This window comes from Silene latifolia, chromosome Y, assembly GCF_048544455.1.
Source record: "Silene latifolia isolate original U9 population chromosome Y, ASM4854445v1, whole genome shotgun sequence".
NCBI classification, from domain to species: domain Eukaryota; kingdom Viridiplantae; phylum Streptophyta; class Magnoliopsida; order Caryophyllales; family Caryophyllaceae; genus Silene; species Silene latifolia.
In genome coordinates, this window is record NC_133538.1 from 439,527,656 (window position 1) to 439,538,401 (window position 10,746).

A 10,746-nucleotide genomic window follows, 5' to 3' on the forward strand; every position below is an offset into this window, starting at 1 on the left:
TCTTCTTTGTGAGGATATCTTTCATGTATTTCGCATAGGCCGGCACGTGATTGATTAATTCCGTGAAAGGAATTGAGACTTCTAAATTCTTCACAATTTCCATGAATTTTCCAAGTTGATCATCAAATTTGGGCTTGGCTTGACGACTTGGAAAAGGAAGTCTAATCACAATGGGCTCCTTCTCCTTGGCCTTGTCTTCATTTTTCTTTGAACTTTCTTCTTTTGACGATTCTCCATCTTTGGAGTTTTGCACAATTTCTTCCTTTTCACTAGCTTCCACAATTTCATCTTCAACTTGCTTCTTGATTGCTTCATACCTTGTACCACTTCTCAAGTGAATGGCACTAACCGTTTCATGTCTAGGGGATTACTTTGAGGTGGTAATTGCCCCTTTTGTCTTTGTGAGCTTGAAGATGCTAGTTGAGTCAATTGTGTTTCTAACATCTTGGTGTGAGCTAGAATGTTGTTGATGGTGGTTTCCTTTGCTTGGCTATCTTTTTGCATTTGAGTGAAAAATTCTTATTGATTCTTTTGCATTTGGAGGACCGCTTTTTGGACATCAAAACCTTGGTCATTTTGGTGATTGTATGGATTTTGATTTTGGTAACCTTGGTTTTGATTGTAAAAGGGTCTTTGATTTTGGTTTCTCATGGGTGGTGGAGTGTATGTTGTTTGAGGGTTTTGAACATTTTGGCTTTTGTATGAGAGATTTGGATGAAATTTGGTGTTTTCATTGTAAAAGTTGGAATAAGGGGTACCACTCTTGTATGCTTGGAAAGCATTCACTTGTTCATTTGTTCCCCTACATTCACCTTGGTCATGTCCCAAAGTTCCACAATTCTCACATATCCCACTTGGGATTGATGAGGATGCCGTCATGGCATTAACATGATGCTTCGATGATTTTGAGTTTTCCTCAAGTTTAGCCATAGCTTGTTCAAACTTCAAGTTGATTGTGTCAATGTGAGCACTAAGTTGAGCACCCAATTGAGTAACGGAGTCTACCTCATGCTTTCCTCCTCTAGTAGCCTTGCGAGGTTTACTATATTGTGAGTTATGGACCGCCATTTCCTCAATCTTGTTCCATGTTTGATTGTCATCAACTTCGGTGAACATTCCATTTGATCCCATATTGAGAATGTTCCTAGAATCTTTATATATGCCATTCCAAAATTGTTGCACCAAAAACCATTCGCTAAGTCCATGGTGAGGACATGAGCGACAAATTCCCTTCAACCGCTCCCAAGCTTCATACAAAGACTCTTCATCCCTTTGCTTAAAACCCGTAATTTGAGCTCTTAGCATGTTAGTCTTTTCTGGTGGGTAGAAGTTTTTGTAGAAAGCTAGAGCCAACTTCTTCCAAGAATCTATTCCAAGGGTGGCCTTATCAAGGCCCTTCAACCATTGCTTCGCGGTGCCGATTAAGGAAAAAGGAAATAATACCCATCTAATTTGGTCTTGAGTCACGCCCGTTTGAGAGATAGCATCACAATAGTCGCAAAAGGTTTCCATATGAGAATGAGGGTCCCCACTAGGCATCCCCCCGAATTGGCTCCTCTCAACTAATTGGATGAAGGCGGACTTGGCAATAAAATTTCCGGTTAGATGTTGCGGTGTAGGAGTACCATTTGGTAGATTCTCCTCGGTGGGTACGGAGTGTGACGAGAATTTTGGCATTGTAGGTGGATTTTGTGGGGTATTGTGTAATGGGTTTTCTTCTCCTTCTATTGCGAAAGGATTGACAAACTCACTAGTGGGTTGAGCAACTTCACTAATACCTCTTAAATTCCTCCTAACAACTCTCCTATTGTTCGTCAAGGTTCTTTCGATTTCACGGTCAAAAGGTAACAAATCACCTTGTAACCTTCTAGACATGCAAAATATCAAACAACTTGAAAATGATTAGAACAAACCTTGAGGAGTTTTACTTCCTCAAGGCGAAGAAAGACACAACTAATGACAATAAAAAGAAATCTAAATCAAACAAACACCGTCCCCGGCAACGGCGCCATTTTTGATGCGATCCCGCTAAGTGTTCACAAATTAAGATGTGGTCGTTGGTCACGGTCGAATCAAAACACAATTTATAGCTCCACAAACAACTCTACAATTAGTAAAGAGGCAAGTAAAGGTCGGATCCCAAGGGACGGGAGTTGAAATGAGATTTCTATTGTAACTAGTGGTGTCTAAGGGGTGTCACAAATTGGGTTGATGTAGAAGGTTACTAAAATAAAATAGCAATGAAAATAAACAAGCAAGATGAATTAAAGGGGTGTAAACAATTGATTAAAGGCACTAGGGTGTCATGGGATCATAGGGGAATCATGGGATATGATCATACAAACATGTTCTCAAATTATAAGCAAGCAATTATTGTTGTGATGGATTGAGTTGGGTTATATCTTACAATCCTAGGAAAGTTTGGGTCCCGAGCCGAATCGATTAGATTGTACAACACCTACAAGTCGACTTAATCTTCCCTACTCAACAACATGCATGGTCTAATGAGACTCGAGTTGGGTTATATCTTACAAGTCTCATTGAAAAGATAGGAGATGATAGTAAATGCAAGGATTCATAGGCTTAGCATTTCATCAAATATAACATGTGCATGAGTTGAGATCAAAACAAGCAAGCAAATAAAACATGAAAGCATATTAATTTAAGCATGAATCATTCCCCATGTTGGTTTCCCCTAATCACCCATTAACCCTAGCTAAGAGACTACTCACTCATTATCATGTTGATCATGCTAGCAAGGTTGTCAATCATACCAACAATATGAAACATGATAAATAAATGAAAGTAATTAACAATAATTAAAAAAGGGATTAAGAGATTATACCTTCTAATGATTCCAATAACAAAGCAAGAATAATAGAAGTACTTGAATGCTTGATTGAGAGGTTGTCAATCTCCCAACAATAACCCAAATAATCTTCAATTACCCAAAATAAAGGATGAACAAAAGAGAGATTAAAGAACTAAAACTTGGATTAAAACTTGATTAATACTTGATTACAATATTAAAGAGAGATTTGATTGATATTAACTACACTAATTATTGATAAGAAGAACATCCTCCTCTAATTAGACTAATGGGGTATTTATAGTGGAAATTAGGGAGGATGCATTAGGGTTAACTAAGGGCTAAACTAGTAATTACACTTTTTAAGTTGAGCAAGGAGGAGCCGGTATTTTCTGAGAGAAGGGCTTCTTTCTTCGTAGCTTGGAGAAGACAATCCGTGCTGTGCTAGAATCCGGGCGTAATAGGGTCGGGACGGGTGGATTCTGGCGTTGGAATCCGAGCGGATTGAGGGGAATCTGGGCGGATTGTGGAGGGGGAATCCGAGCGGATTATGGCAAAGCCTCTCGGATTGTGCTGCTGCGGGACGGACGGATTGGTGACAATCCGCTCGGATTGTCAGTCAGCAACAAATCTTCTTCTTTTCTTCCCTTTTCTTCATAAATTCCTTGGGGATTTCCTTGGGGACTCAAGGATCCTTTCTCAACATTGCTCTTCTACTATGATATGTACAAAGGCCTTCTAATCTTGTCTCTCCTTGATGCTTGGTCATTGAATTCGATCAATTTAATCTCGTTTTGCCATGAAAATGCAAGATTCTTACTCCTTTCCTACCAAGGGATCAAAATCTCAAAGAATATGCAAAACAAAGAACTAAAGATAAGAAATGACCCAAATAAGCACTAAAAAGCATGGGAACAAGGCTAATTCGGGGGCTAAGTATGCGCCAATTATGGTCACATCAGTAGTAAAAAAATGATAAAAATGAGTTAATTCCAACTAGAATTGTGATGGGTTGGAGAATGTGCATTGACTATAGGAGGCTAAATCTAGCCACCAAGAAAGACCACTACCCATTACCTTTTATTGACCAAATGTTGGAAAGGTTGGCATGTCACAAATATTTTTGCTACCTAGATGGTTATTCCGGGTTCTTTCAAATACCCATTCACCCGGATGACCAAGAGAAGACCACGTTTACATGTCCCTATGGTACATTTGCCTACCGTAGAATGCCTTTTGGTCTTTGTAATGCCCCCGCCACTTTCCAACGTTGCATGATAAGCATAATTTCCGACTACATTGAGTCTATCATGGAGGTGTTTATGGATGATTTTAGTGTCTATGGTTCTTCTTTTGATGCTTGTTTGACTAACTTGTCCAAAGTTTTGAAGCGTTGTGAAGAGGTTGATTTGGTGTTGAATTGGGAAAAGTGCCACTTCATGGTAAATGAAGGAGTGGTGCTTGGTCATATTATTTCGGAAAGAGGAATTGAAGTGGACCGTGCTAAGGTCCAAGTTATTGAGCAACTACCCCCACCGGTAAATGTAAAGAGTGTAAGGAGTTTCTTAGGCCATGCGGGTTTCTACCGCCGTTTTATTAAAGATTTTTCTAAGATTGACAAACCCCTTACGGAGCTTCTTTTAAAAGATGCTCCCTTTGTGTTTACTAACGATTGTCTTGAGTCTTTTAATAGGATCAAGAAGGCTTTGATTTCCGCACCTATCATCCAATCACCGGATTGAAACTTGCCATTTGAGCTCATGTGTGATGCAAGTGACTATGCGGTAGGTGCCGTGCTAGGACAAAGAAAGGACAAGGTTCTCCATGCTATCTACTACGCTAGCAAAATCTTGGATGTGGCTCAAATTAATTATGCCACGACGGAGAAAGAGCTACTTGCCATTGTCTATGCCTTAGACAAAATCCGCCCTTACGTGATTGGCTCCAAAGTCATTGTTCATACCGATCATGCCGCATTGAAGCATATCCTAGCCAAACAAGAAGCTAAGCCAAGTTTGATAAAATGGATCTTGCTCTTGCAAGAATTTTATCTTGAGATTAAAGACAAGAAGGGGGCCGAAAATGTTAATTGCCGATCACCTATCCCGTTTGAAGTTCAATGATGGAGGTATTGAGTTACCTATTGATGATTCCTTCGCCGATGATGTTCTAATGATGTTGGAAGCCAATACTCCTTGGTATGCCGACATAGCCAACTACCTAGTTGGAAGAGAGTTGCCACCCAACCTTTCATATCAACAAAGGAAGAAGTTCTTACATGATGCCAAGTTCTTCCTATGGGATGATCCACATTTGTTCAAACATTACTCCGATGGGCTATTCCGGAGATGTATTCCACAATGGGATGTGAAAGGGGTGCTAGAAGGATGCCGTTATTCTCCTTATGGTGGTCATCATGGACCATCCAAGACCGTTGCAAAGGCGTTGCAATCCGGCTTCTATTGGCCAACTATGTTCCAAGATGCCAAAAATTTCGTGATGGGTTGTGATGCTTGCCAAATGACGGGTTCCATATCAAGACGGCACGAGATGCCTCTAAATGGTATCTTGGAAGTAGAGGTGTTCGATGTTTGGGGCATAGATTATCAAGGACCGTTTCCTTCCTCAAAAGGGAATCGGTATATTTTGGTTGCCGTTGATTATGTCTCTAAATGGGTAGAGGCATTTGCTACTCCTACCAATGATGCTCGTAACGTGATTAAATTGTTCAAGAAAATCATATTCCCAAGTTTCGGTGTTCCAAGAGCAATCATTAGTGATCGTGGTACTCACTTTGGTGAGAAACAACTTGATGCTTTGTTGGAAAAATATGGAGTCTATCATAGAAGAGGCTTGGCTTATCATCCACAAACTAGTGGCCAAGTGGAGGTTTCCAACCGTGAGATCAAGTCCATACTTGAGAAAGTTGTTGCCAAATCACGAAAGGATTGGAGTATGAAGCTCGATGACACCTTATGGGCCTACCGTACCACATTTAAGACACCTATTTGTACCTCACCATATAGGTTGGTATATGAAAAGGCGTGCCATCTTCCCGTTGAGATGGAACAAAAGGCTTTTTGGGCAATTAAGGAGCTTAACATGGACCCAAAATTGATTGGAGAGAAGCGGTTGTTGCAACTCAATGAACTCGATGAATTCCGCTTGCAAGCTTATGAGAGCTCCCGTCTCTACAAGGAGAAAACAAAAAGATGGCATGATAAGAAGATCTTGAACAAGGAATTTCAAATTGGTGATAAGGTCTTGCTATTCAATTCCCGATACAAGCTATTTCCGGGAAAGTTACCGATCACGGTGGACCGGTCCATATACCGTCACAAATGTCAACAAGTTCGGTTCCGTTGAAGCGATGACCACCAAGGGCGAAAAATTCAAGGCAAACGGTCATCATTTGAAGCTCTACCATGAGAATGTTATCGTTGGTGTGATAGATGAAATGACCGTTCAACCTCTACCAAAGAAAGCTTGACCCGACTCAAGTTTTTTTCGCCGTGCGGGACGTTAAACCAGCGCTTCTTGGGAGGCAACCCAAGCTTTTTATTACTTTTGTTTATTTTTGTTTTTAATTTTCTGCAATTTATTGTTTTTCGTAGATTAGTAATAAAATACTCAACTTGAGGATGTTTATTTTGTGATTTCTAGGTGAAAATGAAGAAAGGAGAAATTGGAGTGAATTTGAAACGCAACCCCATGCAAAAACCCCGTTCGGGGATGTGGTTTTCGAAAAAAAGGAAAACAATTCACCTCCGTATCAACGCAAGTCAAACACGGGTAGATGCAGTCAACCCTGATCGGGGTTGGTGGCCCCGATCAGGGTCGTGGTTCTGTGGAATTATTGCTGCTATTTGACGGGTAAAAAAAAAAAAGCTCTTATATTCTTCACATTCATACCCGACGGTACACTCCTTCTCCCTATCTCCATTATTTTCTCCAGTTTTCCATCTAAAATCACAAGGAAACTTCAATTTCTTCATTGATTTGCAAGCTTTATTCATTCATTAATATCAAATTGGTAAGTTCTCTTCTCTTTTCTCTTTAAATTCATATATTGCAATCAATTAATTGGATTATGCAAACCTTAAATCGATTTGGGGGGATTCGATTTTGTGCTTTTAGTGCTAGAAATTGGTTGTAGAATGTTAATTATATGTTTGTAGTGTGAATTAGTTCACTAATTCATACTATTATGCCTATTAGGATGAATTTTGGTTTGCCTTAAGATGAATTTTGTCTTAAAATTTCAGAAAAATGGCACCAAGAAAAGCTCCTTCACAAGGTGCTTCTAAGAGAAGGAGAAGTGAGGCGGAGCCTTCAAATGCAGCGGCGGATGTCCAAATGGAGGAAGTTCCACAATGGCATGACCCGGAATATCCAAATGTGATCTTCAATTCACAAACTCAATACAACAATTGGGTTATTTTGAAAAGCAAAAGTATGGAACCAACAAAATTCATTAACCAAGCATCTTTAAACAATATTGGAATAGAGAAAAATGTTAAAGCTTTGTTTAAAAATCTTGGCATGAAAACTTGTTATACCATGAATTATAAGACATTCCCCGAACTCACCCTTGAGTTCTTGAGCTCTTTCGAGTTTCATTGGTCTAGGAAACCCGGTTTTGTTGTTTTTGTTACCTTTCGCTTGTTTAATGAAGATCATAGGTTGGACTTAGCGGACTTTGCCGCTATCTTTGATTTGCCTCACAGAGACTTACCCACTGAATCACCCGATGATTATAACCCCGTTTTGACATGGAATTCCATTTCTCACTTGACTTTTCCGGGTTGGGATCATACCCCACATCAATTTATTCATTACCCCGACATAAGGATTTGGCAAAGGTTTATGGGATGGACCCTTTTTGGGAGAAATGAACCTCACTCGGTGAGGAAGATTGAGTTAGAAATCTTGGGTGCTTTCTTGAATGTTAATGGTGATGAGAAGTGGGGAATCAATATCCCCTACCACTTTGCGGTCCACTTGACCAAACAATGTAATGTCAAGAATAGTTGCATTGTCCTAGGAGGTTTGGTCACTAAAATTGCTCACCATTTGTGTAGGTTTAACCAAGAGACTACCGATTTGAGACCATTGCTTGAGTCTAGGTCTAAGGGAGTTGGTCTTGATTATGAATATTTTCTTTATTATAATCGGTTTAAAGATGCTCATCCCAACATGATTTGGAAGATAGGTAGGCAAGAGTCCATCCGTCTACCCGAGGAAAAGAAAGAAATAAAGGCTTTAGTTTACACTAAGCCTCGTCAAGGAAGTGACCCCTTTGTTAGACCGACCTACCGTTTGGCCCTTAGAGGTGAGTCAACTACCACCGTTAAGAGATGCGTGGGAGGTCAATCCTCCCAAGCACGTCACTCCACCTCTAGCATTGAGTCACCATCTAGCATAGAAATGATGAATATGATGCGGGAAATGAACTTAGGTGTTAATCAAATTCGTGATGACCAACGACTTGCATTGCATCCTATTTATGATCATTTTGCTAGGCAAGGAGTTATCCAACCCGAGGGGCCACACCCTTCATTTTATACTTATCCTCCGGGTGGAATTACTCCTCCATCTCCTATTCCCCCTTCCACTCCTAACAATGATGCATGTACATTTGCTCAATATGAACCCGGCCCGGATTTTGGTGGTTCGGATTATGAGTTTGAGGCATTGCCAGGAGGCTATGGAGGATATGGAGGTTATGGTGGATATGGAGGTTATGGTGGCTATGGTGGGATTAGTAGCTATGGTGATGGTCTTGGTAGTGGCCAAGATATTGGTGAGTATGTAACTCCTCATCAAGAGGATGATTCAAGTGGAAGTGGCCAACAAGGAGAATCAAGTGGTAGTGGGAAGAAGAAGAAGAAAGGGAGGAAGGGGTTCAACTTTTGGCCCTTTTCTTAGTTTATTGATGAAGAAATCCTCCGAATTCATGCTCGCTTGGGGGGTGGGGTGGGTGGGTGGGGGGGGGGGGGGCTAGCAAGTTGAGTAAGTTTTTAATTGCTTTGCATATTAGTTTAGATCTTGCAACCCATTAAACATAACCTCTAGTCCTTCTTGTTTTGTGCTTTGAGCCATTTTTATGGTTTGATTGGGTGATTTGAATAGTTAGCACATTGAGGACAATGTGATGTTTAGCTTGGGGGGAGATTGCATTTGCATATAGTGTAAAAATTTTGAAAATTTTTTAGAGAAATTTTTGCTTTGTGCTTGCTTGTAGCCTAATTTTCTCTTTGCTTATCCTAATATTGGCTTGTTGCTAATGATTTATTCTTTTATGATGGGATATTAGCTACATGGGGATGTCTTGACATAGTAGGTGGGAGATGGAGAATGAACCGAATAAGCTTGATCTTGACTTTTGGCAAGCTACAAAATTGGTAAGGTAGAACCTCCTTTAAGGCCATTTCATCTTTATTTGGTCTCACTTAGGTGAGTGTAGGTGTCTCCTTATAATGTGTGTTACATCAAAACACACAAGTATGGTTCTCATGTCATTTCTTGGTGAGCATGCATTCATTTGGTATAGCATTTTGGAGCCATTCACATGATATTTTAGCCTTTTTGACCTCTTCACAAAATTTATCCTTAGCTACATCATTGAAATTGCCTACCCTTGTTGAGCTAGTAGCTTAGTTGGATAGTGTTTGGGTGCTCATTAGGATATGTTTTGTTGTTTGAAGTCATGTGAGCTTGGTCTTAATGCTCAAAAAAGAAAAGAGGAAAAAAAAAGAAAAGAAATGAAAAATTGAAAAAATGAGAATGAAGAAAATGAGAAAAAAATGAAGGAAGGAAAAAATGAATGAATGAGAAAAAGCATGAAAAAAAGAAGTATGCATTGAAAAAGAAAAGAAAAGAAAGAGAAGAAGAAGAAAAGATATGAGAAATTCTCAAGCATTATTTATATTATTTTGGAGAATTTTCTTACGGTTTGAATTGCAAAATTGGGTTAGAATTGGGATTGAGCAGCCTTGCATTTTGGTAGTTGCTAGCTTGACTTAGCTCCACATTACCATAATTCATTTGTTCCCCTTTCCACCTATGTCTTATTTGCCTTCTTCCTACCCATTTGGCTTCTTTATCATGCTTACATTTGATTGTCTTTGCTTGCTAATTTTGACATGTTTACCATATTAGATTGCGGGCACATTGTCATATGTTGAGGATAGTTGAGTGTTCATTCACAAAAATTGTCCTTTCACATATAAAAGAGTTTGAGTGTCCCGTGAGAGTCCATAAGTCAAAAGATCATGCAAGAGCTTAGAGGTTCATTCAAAGTTTTCTATGCTACGCCGTTGTGTAAATCTCATCCATGTCTTGCTTTATTCCTTGCCCATGTTGTTTCGGGTTTTTAAATCATTATGCTTAGCTTGTTTAGGATATAGCAATTGATGGGATTTGATTTCTTGCTTGAGGACAAGCAAGGGTTTAGCTTGGGTGAGTTTGGTATGTTCATGTTATATATACTTTTACCCCTCATTTTAGCTTGGTTTCTATTATTTTTCATACTTTAATTAGTATATTTTTGAGCTAATTTTGTGTTCTAGGTGTATTGTTGTGTTTGTTACGGTTTTGTAGGAATCTAAGCATTTAGAGACTTTTTCCTATGATTTTTTACACCAAGTTCACTAAGCTAAACAAGGCCAAATATTGGACTAAGTGTGTGAAGGTTGCTTGGGTTTTGCATGAAGATTAGCGGATTGAAGTAAGGAATTACAATTGAAGCCAAATGTAAAGTCAAGCCCAAAATGAAGGTCCATATTAAGGTGCAAGCATTGGATGCCAAAAGAGCTTAGGATGCTAGGAATTTAGAGCATTACCGGGTGATTAAGGAGCATTAAAACACGAGCATAGAGATTCCTCACGTAATTAATCAAGAATTAAGGTGATTAACCGAGGAACACACGACCCCA

The 10,746-nt window shown here is 39.5% G+C and overlaps 1 non-coding gene across 1 annotated transcript; it reads left to right on the top strand.

Annotated features, from left to right (window-relative positions):
* Positions 1–1,198: 1,198 nt before the first annotated feature.
* On the top strand, positions 1,199–1,305 carry LOC141634747 (small nucleolar RNA R71). The gene has a single exon (XR_012539471.1). It is a non-coding gene; the product is annotated as a small nucleolar RNA R71 (small nucleolar RNA).
* Positions 1,306–10,746: the final 9,441 nt, after the last annotated feature.